The sequence below is a fragment of the Eleutherodactylus coqui genome, chromosome 4 (genome assembly GCF_035609145.1).
Source record: "Eleutherodactylus coqui strain aEleCoq1 chromosome 4, aEleCoq1.hap1, whole genome shotgun sequence".
Taxonomy (NCBI): Eukaryota; Metazoa; Chordata; class Amphibia; order Anura; family Eleutherodactylidae; genus Eleutherodactylus; species Eleutherodactylus coqui.
The window spans coordinates 14303887-14317134 of record NC_089840.1 but is presented as its reverse complement, the minus strand read 5'-3'; the positions used below and the strand labels follow the sequence as shown (position 1 = coordinate 14317134).

General features: G+C 43.5%; 1 non-coding gene across 1 annotated transcript; it reads left to right on the top strand.

Moving 5' to 3' along the window:
- The first annotated feature begins 12055 nt into the window (after positions 1 to 12055).
- Positions 12056 to 12162, top strand: LOC136626815 (U6 spliceosomal RNA). The gene has a single exon (XR_010792669.1). It is a non-coding gene; the product is annotated as a U6 spliceosomal RNA (small nuclear RNA).
- The last annotated feature ends 1086 nt before the right edge of the window (positions 12163 to 13248 follow it).

The window sequence follows — 13248 nt, the reverse complement described above, 5'->3', positions numbered from 1 at the left end:
GTAGAATGAAGGAAAGGGTAGAGTCAGCTGTTAGACCGAGGCGGCGAACTTGTAGGACTTCTGAAAGTATGGAGCTGTTGGTTGGCATCAGGGGCGTAACTATAGAGGATGCAGGGGATGCGGTTGCACCCGGGCCCAGGAGCCTTAGGGGGCCCATAAGGCCTTCTTTTGTCCATATAGGGAACCCAGGACTATGAGTAAAGCATTATAGTTGGGGGTCCTGTTACAAGTTTTGCATCGGGGCCCAGGAGCGTCAAGTTATGCCTCTGGTTGGGATGGATACGTTTCCTTGGGGAAAGATAAGGAGTTCTGTTTTTTCCATGTTTAGTTTTAGAAAGCAGGAGGAGGATATGGCTGATAGATGCTGGGATCCTGGAGAGAAGTAGCATCCTGTAGAACGACATGGTGGTCATGGCGGGGGACGGACCATAGGAGCGTCATGTATCGCTGCGGGGAAGTGTGTCTATTGGGGGTCCTGCTCCCGCCCTTGTGGTTGGGGAGTAGTAGTGGGACATGCTGTGGGATTCATTGGCTGCTGTCTTACTATAGATACCTGCCCCTGAGGAGCTGCGGAGAAGAGTCCAGGAGTCCGGTAGTGCAAGCATACGGGGACAGTCCCATGTCCAGCCAGACACATGGCTTACGACTAATACCATCATCATCCTTACATTTAGTCGCCGACCGACCACTCATGTAGCCTCCATCGCCGTTTTCTTTTAGTTGCCTGTCCATATATGTGTCATGTGACTCCGAACTTGCCGTATACGGTCATACTTTTATATCAGTATGCTGAAAGCTAGTTTTTTCCGCGTGGACAACGGCCTTGAAGTAGGCGATGCAGTAAATCATCTGACGCAGAACAAAGTATCACGCTGAAAACATTATACCGCGCCGACACGTCTTCCGTTAGTTACCTCTCCATAATTCTTCATCTCGCCATAACTCACCTTGCTGGCAGGAGTTTGTCCCAGACGTTACCGCCGCGTTCCCCCAGGTGAAACGTTTAGATAATTATTTGAATTGCTAAAGTCCTATTTCTCCGCCGTATGAAAGGATTCAGTCATTAGTCATGTTTATGACGGCTCAGCGTCCCTAATTATAGATAAATGTCCCGATCGTCCGTCTGACGCTCCATTAAATCACTGTATAATTAGGAACATGCAGTAGGCAGTGTCGCTCATAGCGACTCCACGTAATTAGCATGATGTTATTGAGTCATTGGAAGGAGCACAATGCCGACTGATTCACATCTATTGTTCGAAAGAGCAGGCAATGATTTTCGGAAAGTCGCCTCCTGGTCCCTGCGCAATTTACTTAAAGGGGTAGTGCTACTAATGACATTGATGGCGTGTCACGTCAGTGGGTCTCTGACTGCTCTGACCATAGCCAGAATGCCTCTAAACAATGCATTCATCATATAATAGTCAGATACCAGTTCTGTATAGTGATAGTGATTACAGTGCAGTTACCTCCAGTAATCACCGGTGACTTCATCTCTAATTGGTGCCATCCACTTTCCCTTTTCTTCTCTGTCTGGGTCCAGACCATCATGAAGATTGTTCAGTCATGACTCTTGTCTACCCTTTCCCTAACTTTCTGTTACCCCCCCCCCCCCAGCCCCTCTTAGTGCCCCCTACACAATACTAGTACCCAATTTTGTGTCTCAAAATAAGTGCCTTCTTATAGCAATCATATACAGTAGTTCCCCTTTGTGCCTCTCACAATGTAACAATACCCACTTTGTGACCCTGAAAAGTAATAATCATCTGTCCATAAAGAGTCCCAATCTAATAGTGCCCCAACAAAGTAATAGTCGTCCTTCTGCGCTCCCATAATGTAATAGTGCCCCCTCTGTGCTCCCACAAAGTAATAGTGCCCCCTCTGTGCTTCCACAGAGTAATAGTGCCCCCTCTGTGATCCTACAAAGTAATAGTGGTCCCTCAGTGCCTCATTAAATAATAGTGCCATCTGTGTCCCCCATGAAGTAATAATGCCCGCTCTCTGCCCCAAAATGTAATAGTACCCCAAGAAGGAACAGTGCCACAATGTGTCCTCCAAAACATAATTGTACCTGCTCTCCGCCTCCTACTGACCTCCCCTGAAACTCAAGCCAGCAGAGAAAATGTTTCCTTAGTAATGCACACCAATCTCCCAGAATCTTTTTTTTATGTCTGGACAGCAGAAAAAAATGAGTACACCCTGACTCCGCCTCCATTTGCAGAAGGAGGATTGCGGGTGATAGGTCCGCAATAGTGTTCAACTGTATTGGCTGCAGCGGGCCCCACGGCCAGTCGGCCCAATAAAGGAGCACTGTTTGCCCTATGCGTAAAGCGGCACTGACCCCATGACTGCAATGAAAAAAAAGCCAGGCCGTGATTAACCCCTTAAGGATGTGGCCTTTTTTTTTCCATTTTTGTTTTTTCTTTTTCTCTTTTATAAAATTGTAACTCCTTTATTTATCTTTTGCCGTCGCTGTATGAGGGCTCGTTGTTTTTTGCGGGACGAATTGTATTTTTTAATGGTGCTATTTAATGTACCATATAATGTACTGAAAAACTTTAAAAAAATTCTAAGTGGAGTAAAATGAAAAAGAAAAGGACATTCCGCCATCTTTCGGTGCGTCTTGTTTCTACGGCGCACAAACTGCAACGAAAATGGGCTGATAACTTTATTTTATGGATAAGTACGATTACTACGATACCAAACTTGAATAGTTTTTTTTTTTGCTGTACTACTTTTATTTTTTTTTTCAAATACATTTAATTTTTTAAAATCTGTGCGCAATAACTTTTTTATTTTTCCGTCGACGTAGTTGTGCGAGGGCTCATTTTTTTGCGAGATGCACGGTAGTTTACGTTAGTACCAATCCGGAATACATACGAAGTTTTGATCGCTTTTTATTGCATTTTTTCTGGGAGACAGGGTGCATTTCTGGCGTTTGTTATTTCTTTTTTCGGATAACATTCACCGTATGGGGTAAATAATGCACTACTTTGATAAATCAGACTTTCATGGATGCTGCAATACCAAATATGTATTTTTGCTTTAGGATTTAGATCTTTTTATTATACGTGTGGCAAAAGGGGGCGATTCAAACTTTTATTTCTTCTTTTTACAATTAGTAAAACTTTATTGATCTTATTTTTACTTTTTTTTTTTTTAGCCCCCCCCTAGGGGACCACAACTAGCGATGCTTTGATCGCTCCTGCAGTATGATGTAAAGCCATTACATCATACTGCAATCTGATGGGGATGGCTTGAACTTATCTGAACGAGGTTTGCAGAATTCCCTGGAGACCAAGCAGGACCGACCCCATCCACAGGTACGGATGGATTCCTGTATGGGAATATTTTTACGTGGCTTCCAGCATATCTTCTCTGCTGTCATGAACTCCACATTGCAGATCAAGCGGCACAAATTTGGCGTCTGTATTGTGGGAAAAAAAGGGAGCGGGTCAGTTGTTGAAGCAGATCCCGCGAGGAAACGGTTGTCACATGTGTAGACGTCGCGTTAATGTGATGTGTGGGTAAATATGCATCATGTCAGACATCCCCGGGTCGGCCTCAAATTTCCGCTGTGGATTCTCTTGCAAATTTGCACCAAATTTTTTCTGTATGTAAAAAATGCCCAGAACGTTGAAAAAAAAAATCTTGAGCCAGGAAGAATGTTGGGAGATTTCAGCTCTGAAGCAATATCCTACTTAGGGCTCCTGTCCACGGACGGATTTGTATTGCGGAGTACGGAGAGGGATTCCGTCTCCAGACTCCACAGCAAATCCAGCCCCTAACATGCAATGTAAAACCGCAATTTCCTGCTCACGAGAGGAAATCACAGCATGCTGCGATTTTGTGCGGGCTATGCATAGACGGCTTCCACTGAAGTCAATGGAAGCCGTCCGTCCCGCAGCCATTCCGCAGTCATCATTGCAGAATCGCTACAGGAGCCGCGTCACCGCCATGGCGATGATGCGTCGTCCTCTGTACTGCGCATGCGTGCCGAAGCGCAGGCCGGCACATCCGCAGTACAGAGAAGAAGACGCCGGACAGGTACGCTGGGGTCACCAGCTGGGCACCGGGTCAGACTCTGCTGCAGGATTCCGCATGCGGGATCCGACCCGCCCGTATAATTGTGGAAAAACTTGAAAACTTGAAAAACTTGAAAAATGAAAAAAAAAAATAAGCAATTACACCATTTTTGGGGGGTTTAAGTTTTACAGTGCAGTAAAAATGACATGAGCCTTGTGTGTGCCGCAGGTGGGAAGGGGCATACAGATACGTCCTATGGATGCCGTGGGTCAGGGGCTGAGCCTGCACCATCCGCAGCGGGAGCCAGCCTCCAACTGCAACAGCGGGGATCGGTGAAAAGACAAATCCCTTCTATTAACCCTTTCATGCTCTTTGAATGCAGCGATGCAAAAAAATATAGATTTACAAATTTTGTTGTACTAGCGTGAAAAACCCTAAACGTAGATATATATATATAATCTTGTTATAATTGTACCAACATACAGAAAAAATGTAGCATGTCAGTCATGCTGCGCGAGTAACGCTGAAAAATAAGAAAAAAAAAATTTTTTAAAAAACATCAGAACTGATATATTTGTTTCTCCCGGCCCTCCAAAAAAAACTAATCCAAGTTCTACAATTCACCATAAGAACCCAAAACTACAACTCGACAGGCAACAAATAGCCCTCCGGCGGCCGTCTCAACGGAAAAATAAAAAGTTATGGCTTTTGAAAAGTGGAGATGAAAACCCCCCCAAATCATGGCGTCTTGAGATCCAAAACAGGCCACTAAGGGGTTAAGGGAGATTTGTTGTGCCGCATCTTCTGCATTTAATAGAACGTTTCTGTTCTGCGCTGCAGAAAATGTCGCCGTTATAAACGTGAAGGGGCTGTAAGGGAAGACGATCGTTGGTATGCAGAGTCCGTGCTGTTCCCCGTCTCTCCACGCGGGGTCGCTCTTGCAGCCTGTAGTGAAGGCAGAAACAAAGATATGTGAAAAAAAGGTAAATGCGATCTGCAGTGATGTATTATAGTGAGAGCGCAGCGCCGGAGCGCGGGGAGATCCAGATTAGAATTCAGCTGCGCTCCCGGGTACGGGGAATGCTGAGCGCACAGAGAAGAGATCTTAGAAGATGATATATATATATATATATATATATATATATATATATATATATATACACGTGTTGTCACAGGAGCCGTAGTCTGCGGCGCCCGGGGGTGCAGAACGTTCAGGCGGCTGGCTCTGCAGGATTATACATAACTAGGCAAGTGTGCCATTCAGAACTCTGGAAAGCTGGGTGACACCATGTGGCCGAACCGGCCGCCTCCCAATACTGAAGGAAAGGCTGAACAGAACAAGAAAGGCTTAACGAACTGTCTAACCTCCGGAAGTGGGGTCATACCTCTAGATTACTAAGACCCTCCCACTACTGCTCCCGCCAATCACAGAAGACCAGCTATTGCGCTGCTCCATCCTGGCGCTGCAGGGTCGGTGGGGCCGTGGCAGTTGGACCCCCACTGATCAGCAAGTGATCTATTCTAGTGACCTGCCATTATTTCGGAAGACTCTTTTAACCCCTTAAGGACATGGCCTATTTTTTGCGAGACGAGCCGTAGTTTTTATCATTCTGGGGTACATGCGGCGTTTTTGCTCACTTTGATTGCATTTTTTGAGAGGCAAAATGAAAAAAATAAGCATTTTGCCTCAGTTTTTTAAGGTTTTTTTTTTTACATTTCTTGCCCTGCAGGATTTATTGTATGCGTCGTTATGGATACAGCAATATCAAATACATGGGAATTTAATTAAAAAAACAAAAACTTATGCTAATATGGGAAAAAGCTCGAAAAAGGTGTTTGTTTTTTTAACATTATTTCTATCTTTTTTTTTTACAGTTTTTTTCTCCCTGTAGGGGACTCACAACAAAGCACCTATGATCACAATGCTAAGGCATTGCAGGACTTCTGTCCTCAGGGCGTAACTGTACATCCTCCCTGCCAGGACGTACAGTTACGGTGGGAGGGGGTCAAAAGAAGATGACAACTACAGAGTGATATAGATTTTTTTAACCCTGTCCTAACTACATCATATCCACTAACGATAACATCTATAAAGATGGCTGAACCCATTAACCCCTTGAGTGGCGGGTTTCTTACCCCCCTGTCAGACCCACCAGGGCAGGTTTTTTAAATGGGCCAATCATTTAATTTCAACTAATTTTCCAGTCGCGTTCCAAGACCGGTAACTTTTTCATTTTTCCACTGACACGGCCGTATGAGGGGCAAGTTTTGTTTTTTTTGGTGGCATCATTTTTGGGTATATATAATGTATTGCATAACTTTGTAGGGAGATTGGGGGGAAAAAAAATTCAGTGACAGCTGCGCTAAGGATTTCTTTATTCTTCGCATGCGGCAGATGTGTTGTTTATCCCCGCGGGGGACATGGCAGTGGCGAACAGGAAGGTATAGACATATATATTTTTTTTACACTACAAGGGATGATTTTCAGGGAAGAGCTTACATTTAAAGCTCTTCCCTGAAAATCATTTCAGGGGTGCTGCCCACCATTGCCTTCAATTGAGCTGCCAGCAGCAGCTGCGGCTCCATTGAAGGCAACGCACGGACCTTCACACACGCATGTTTTTGCTTGTACATGGGTGTGCACCTATGTACGCAGCTATGTACGTACACGCACACGCTCGTGTGAAGCCACCCTAAGACCTTATTCACACAACTGTATATATGCCGCTTTTTAACCGTGTCAAAACATTGCGACCGTCTGAAGCCTTGGACTCGAATGTATTCATTCAGATGAACCATTTTTGGGCGCATAAAAAAAAATTGCATCGGGAAAAATAGCACATGGGCGACCGTTTTCGGTCTGCGGTTTTATACGCCACATCAGGAGATAGGTCTTGCCCTATCTGTTGCTCAGATACGCAGGAGGCTTTTATAGACGTCTATGAAAGCAGTTAAAAAAAGGGAGGAAGTTTAGCTGCGTCCAACGTGGGGAAAAGAATACAGCTGGCTCTGTTTAAGCATTAGCAATCATTATGAGGATTTCTGTCGATCAACGGATTTCCGCACTGCAGCGTATATTTTTTTGCCGATACGCAGCAGACAGCCGTGTGAGTGGCAGATAATACGCAGCTAAAGTTCAGGACTCAATTGCAGCAATTCTTCATTCATGCGATTTTACAGGGCATACGGGTGAATGTAAAAACGCATACGGTCGTGTGAAAGAGGCCTAAAACTGATCCACGGAAAATTTGTCACGTGATTTTATGCTGCACTCCGGGGTCATAGGGAGAATTTCCATACAGGAAAGTGCCAACTATGAGAGGGCTGGGGACTCCTAATAAAGGATCAGGACTGTAGTAAAGGGCCAGGGGTATTAACAAAAGCCCGAGCTCTCTGAAAAAGGGCCGGGGGTTCTATCAAAGGGGTAGGAGCTGTAATAAAGGGCTGGGGGCTCTGATGAAGGGCCAGGAGCTGTAATAAAGGGCTGGGGGCTCTGATAAAGAACATGGGGTTCAATCAAAGGGCCAGGAGCTGTAATAAAGGGCTGGGGGCTCTGATAAAGAACATGGGGTTCTATCAAAGGGCCAGGAGCTGTAATAAAGGGCTGGGGGCTCTGATAAAGAACATGGGGTTCTATCAAAGGGCCAGGAGCTGTAATAAAGGGCTGGGCTCTGATAAAGGGCCGGTGGCTCTAATATAGTGAAGTTCGGCTGTAAGAGTATACAGTAAAGACTTTACATTTTAATCAATTCCTAATGTTATTTGAGTTCCAAAAGGAAATTATTTATGATCCCGTCCCAGAATGTAAGTGTGTCGCCATCAGAACGGTATGATTTATATCCAATTATGTCGCATGAGTCTCTTTGCAGAGATCTGTTCCATTACATCTTTCGGATACTTTATGAACTCATCAATGTGGCGAAAGAGATTAGAAAATTACTTATTCCGTTTTATTGCCGGGATTTAGCATATACTTTATTATGAAGCATGTCCAGGTTACCATAGCAACGCTCGCACTTCCATACGTTACACGTAATTCTACCCCTTTGTTGCAGTTACACTGATTTAGTGATTACTTAATAGGCAGAGATTAATTCAGGTAAACTATTGTGTAACCTCGTGTCGTGATGAACATTTTGATTGCTGCTACTTGAATAAATGGAGGGTAAAGTGTAACGAGGAGGTCGGTTTACCTGCATATTAACGACGTTTGAATGGGCTGATGGGTAGTAAATTAGGATTTTATAATGGTACTTGTATATTGAAGAGACAAGAGGAGTGTGCGGGGGAGGGGAGTTTAGGAAAAACAAAGACAGTTTTGCAGCAAATCCTTACGCTTCGTGCACCTCTTCTAGTTCTGATAAACTGACTCTTAAAGGTGTATTACCAAGATACACTTGTATCACCTATTTGTAGGACCGATGGAAAGAATATTGTGTGCGCACAATACGCAGTACATAGAACTCATTCATTTCATTGGGTTCATTCACTTGCATATATTTTCTTGCAAACTTTAGTTGCGCAAAAAAAACCGCAGCATACTTTATTTTCCTGTGCATTTGCATAGAAGTCAATGGGGATGCACAAATTTGCATGCAATCCACTTGGAGATGCATAAAACACTGTGTAATTGGGTAGGAGAAAGAACACATCTTGAACTCATTAGACTATTCAGCCATTTCAATGGTTTGGAGAATCGGTGTTTTGGGGTTTTTTGGCGCACACAAATGCCTTGCGTGTGGAAAAAGTACAGTAAAATATGCTGCTGTGTGCAGAAAAAAGTAACATTCGTTCCGCAAAAACACAGCGCTTATGGATGCTTACAAGATGAAAAGGGTGAATTGGCTCAGAATGATGTTGAGAAGTCCGAACTTTTAAATTCCTATTTTGTATCTGTTTTCTCTCAGAAAGTACATGTAACATCAACTGATCTTCCCTGTGCTATTGGGGAATAATAGAATGCAGGCTATCTATAAGCAAAGAGATGGTGAGGGAACACTGAGCTAACTTAAAAAAGAAACCTTCTTTCCTCTAAATGTAAAGGGCGCCCCCTTGTTACAGTCACAGTCATGGTTATAAATTAATGATGGGAGAGATCTCTGTACTGACCCCTGATATATCTATACATAGTTATTAGAGCACCCCCTTGTTACAGTCCTGGGTATAAAGGGTGATGGGAGAGATCTCTGTACTGACCCCTGATATATTATACATAGTTATTAGAGCATCTCCTTGTTACAGTTTTGGGTATAATAGATGATGGTAGAGATCTCTGTACTGACCTCTGATATATCTATACATAGTTATTAGAGCGCCCCCTTGTTACAGTCCTGGGTATAATAGATGATGGGAGAGATCTCTGTACTGACCTCTGATATATTATACATAGTTATTAGAGCGTCTCCTTGTTACAGTTTTGGGTATAATAGATGATGGTAGAGATCTCTGTACTGACCTCTGATATATCTATACATAGTTATTAGAGCGCCCCCTTGTTACAGTCCTGGGTATAATAGATGATGGGAGAGATCTCTGTACTGGCCCCTGATATATTATACATAGTTATTAGCGCGCCCCCTTGTTAAAGTGCTGGGTATAATAAATGATGGGAGAGATCTCTGTACTGACCCCTGATATATTTATTCATAGTTATTAGAGCGCCCCCTTGTTACAATCCTGGGTATAATAGATGATGGGAGAGATCTCTGTACTGACCCCTGATATATCCATACATAGTTATTAGAGCGCCCATTTGTTACACTCCTGGGTATAAATAGATGATGGGAGAGATCTCTGTACTGACCACTGATATATTGATACATGGTTATTAGAGCGCTCCCTTGTTACAGTCCTGGGTATAATAGATGATGGGAAAGATCTCTGTATTGTCACCTGATATATCTATACATAGTTATTAGAGCACCTCCTTGTTCCGGGCCGTGTGTATAAACAGATGATGGGAGAGATCTCTGTACTGACCCCTGATATATCTATACATAGTTATTAGAGCACTCCCTCGTTACAGTCTTGGGTATAATAGATGATGGAAAAGATCTCTGTACTGACCCCTGATATATGTATACATAGTAAATAGAGCGCCCCCTTGTTACAATCCTCGGTATAATAGATGATGGGAGAGATCTCTGCACTGACCCCTGATATATCTATACATAGTTATTAGAGCGCCCCCTTGTTACAGTCCTGGGTATAATAGATGATGGGAAAGATCTCTGCACTGACCCCTGATATATCTATACATAGTTATTAGAGCACCCCTCAGCCATCTTTTTTTTAAAACTGAATAACCCCATTTTGATAACCTCTCTGGGTATTGTAGTCCGCCCATTCCATTTATTACTTTAGTTGTTCCCTTTGCTCCCGCTCAAGCTCTGTGCCCCAAACTGTCCACAATATTCCATGTGTGGTCTGATCAGTGACTTGTAAAGAGGAGGAACAATGTTCTCGTCATGCGCCCCTAGACCTCTTCTGATGGACATGGGTATTTTTATATATGGATCACAGTGGTTGTCCTCGGTCAATGACTTTGCCCTTTTAGTGATGCATCTTCTATTATGTTCTGGGACGGACTATCTACTAGTAGGGTATATAAAGCATCACCAATGGAGAGGAGTGGATGGTACTTGTTTTATGTGCATTGATTTGATATATTTTGTGATTTACGTCCCCTGTGGCCTCATATGGTGTCTTTACATGCTGTTTAAGGTCATTTCTTTTAAATATGTGATATTTTTGATATAAAGCTATTTATTTTTTTATTATTGGCGTATAGTGAATATGGTGGCGTATGATGATGTGCTGACATTATTCTGCTTTATTTGTGACCTTTACATGACAATTTAGCATGTTTTGGGTCTTGCCTGATCACTATTTCTGGTACATTATATGTTGGCCAACTAGTATTTCTGATACTGTTCAGTGTGTAAGTAGCAGTGACCCACAACCAGCATTAATAGATTGATAAATCTGCCTCAATTAGGAACCTCCCCCTTTTAACAGTCTACAAAAATCAAACAGAGATGGAGAAGCAATGTTTTACCTTATGGAGAGCAGCATGAGCCTATAGGGTGCCTTATAGGTCATGCTGTGCTACCTGGGAAAAAGTTATGCAAATGAGTGCTGGCATAATCCTGCACAGCGCCACCTACTGGAAGGTCACTACTACCTTATGAGTCAATATTTTATTTTTTAACAAGCCGTACAGTTTTCATTAATTTCAGCGTAAGTGAAGCCAGCCAAGCCCCTTCCTCCTTGTCCCCAAGACGCATGTCCTGCCCACTAAACTGACAGCGAGTTGGGCGATCAGTGCATTGCTGGGGATCCTGATCGGTGGGTCCCCAGCGTTTAACTACTGATGACCTATCCTGAGGATAGGTCATTAATAATTTTTCTCCAGAGAACCCCTTTAATGTATAATTAGATGGGGTTAGAGGAGTGTATTGGGGTGAACGTCACCTGTCCCTTTAATTCTGGTTGCTAAGTAAAAAAAGTAAAAGGCCTACAAATCCCAACCACAATCATACATATATCAGCCCCGAAATCAATGGAGATTATGAGCTCATCAAACTTTTAGAACCTTACAGCAGCTCAATTATCTTCTGGTCTTTAAGTCTTGTCATTGCATTTTATAGCATTTTCTGACACCGCTGCCTCTTCTGGCTTATTGATTTCTTCACTCCCCGCTGTGCCAGACGCGGGTCTGAGATGACAGTGAGTCAGCAAGCCGTAGATATCAGACTGCCATGGAAGGGCTGCAAGAACTTCGCCAAGTTACATTATTTCTACAACTGATGAGGAACTTCTAAAAAAAACGTTTTTATATATATATATATATATATATATACGCATATACACCATGCACCCGGAAAGTCTTCAGGCTCTCTCAGTTTTTTTTTTTACATTCTATTATGTTGTGGCCTTGTGCAAATTAAAAAAAAATTCCGCTCTTTTCCCCTTCATGCTACACTCGGTACCCCATAATGACAAAGTGAGAACAGAATGTTAGAAATTTGTAACCGTTTTGGCAGCACATATACTAAAATTGGAATGATACAGAGAAGATTAGCATGGCCCCTGCGCAAGGATGACACGCAAATTCGTGAAGTGTTCCATATTTTTTCACATTTACTAGAGACACTGCTGCCACCTAGTGGTCAAACAGAAAGCTACGCGCAGGTCAATAGCACATAGTTTACAGACACTACTGCCACCTAGTGGTTAAAGAGAAAACGACGTGCAACCTAATTTTTATATTCAATTGTTATCGGAGATATCATTTCCCTGATTCTAGCAACTAAGTTGGCTTTCATGGATGAGGAGCTCCGACACAACGAGTTAAGCAGTAACCCGTGTGCTGTTCTGGTTCTGACATGTGAGACCAGACGGAAGAAAGCTCCTGATACCTTGGGGTCAGTGAACAAGACAGAACAGAGACGAAGAGGCAGCTCATATTGCCGTGTCGGAGGATCTAGTCAGACAGCAGAGGAAGTAGTGAATGGAACGTTACCTCTTGAGGAGTGGACAGAGAGCAACGGGAAGTTCCAGGCTCGACCCAGCGATGAAGCCCAAAGAGAGATTACACCCACACCTCACACCCCAAAGCCACCCGGCAGGCAAATGAAAGGGAGAACTCCGCAAGCCCAGTGCAGCCAGAGATACAAGCGGAGATCTATCTCAAATACAAACAGATAGCAGCGGAAGTGGCACAAGGCGAAGGTCCCAACATCCAGAAGATGATAGAACAAGCATGGCAGAAGTCACTGGCACCATTATATATGGAGCTACCGCGTTCTCTTGAAAATAAGACACTGTCATATAAATTTTTGCCTCAAAAGAGGCACAGTGTCTTAATTTTGGGGGGTGTTTAATAAAACTCACCTACTGCCGGCGTTCCGGTCCTCGTGCTGGTTTCCTTCGCTGCTGAAGGCTGCTGTGTCCACCTTCAAGCCAACAGAGCAGCTCTTCCTGGAAGCCGTGCTTGAATACCCCACCTCCAGGAAACTAATGCTCTGATTGGTTAATTGAGTGCCATGTCAGCCAATAAGAGCCAGAGCTGGATTAACCAATCATAGCCATTCAATGACATCAATGAAACTCAACTACAAGAAAGTACACAGTCTATGCAGCGCCTGATGGACAAAGTAGAAGATCTAGAAAACAGGTCCAAGCACAACAACTTAAGAATAGTGGGCCTACCCTAAACAG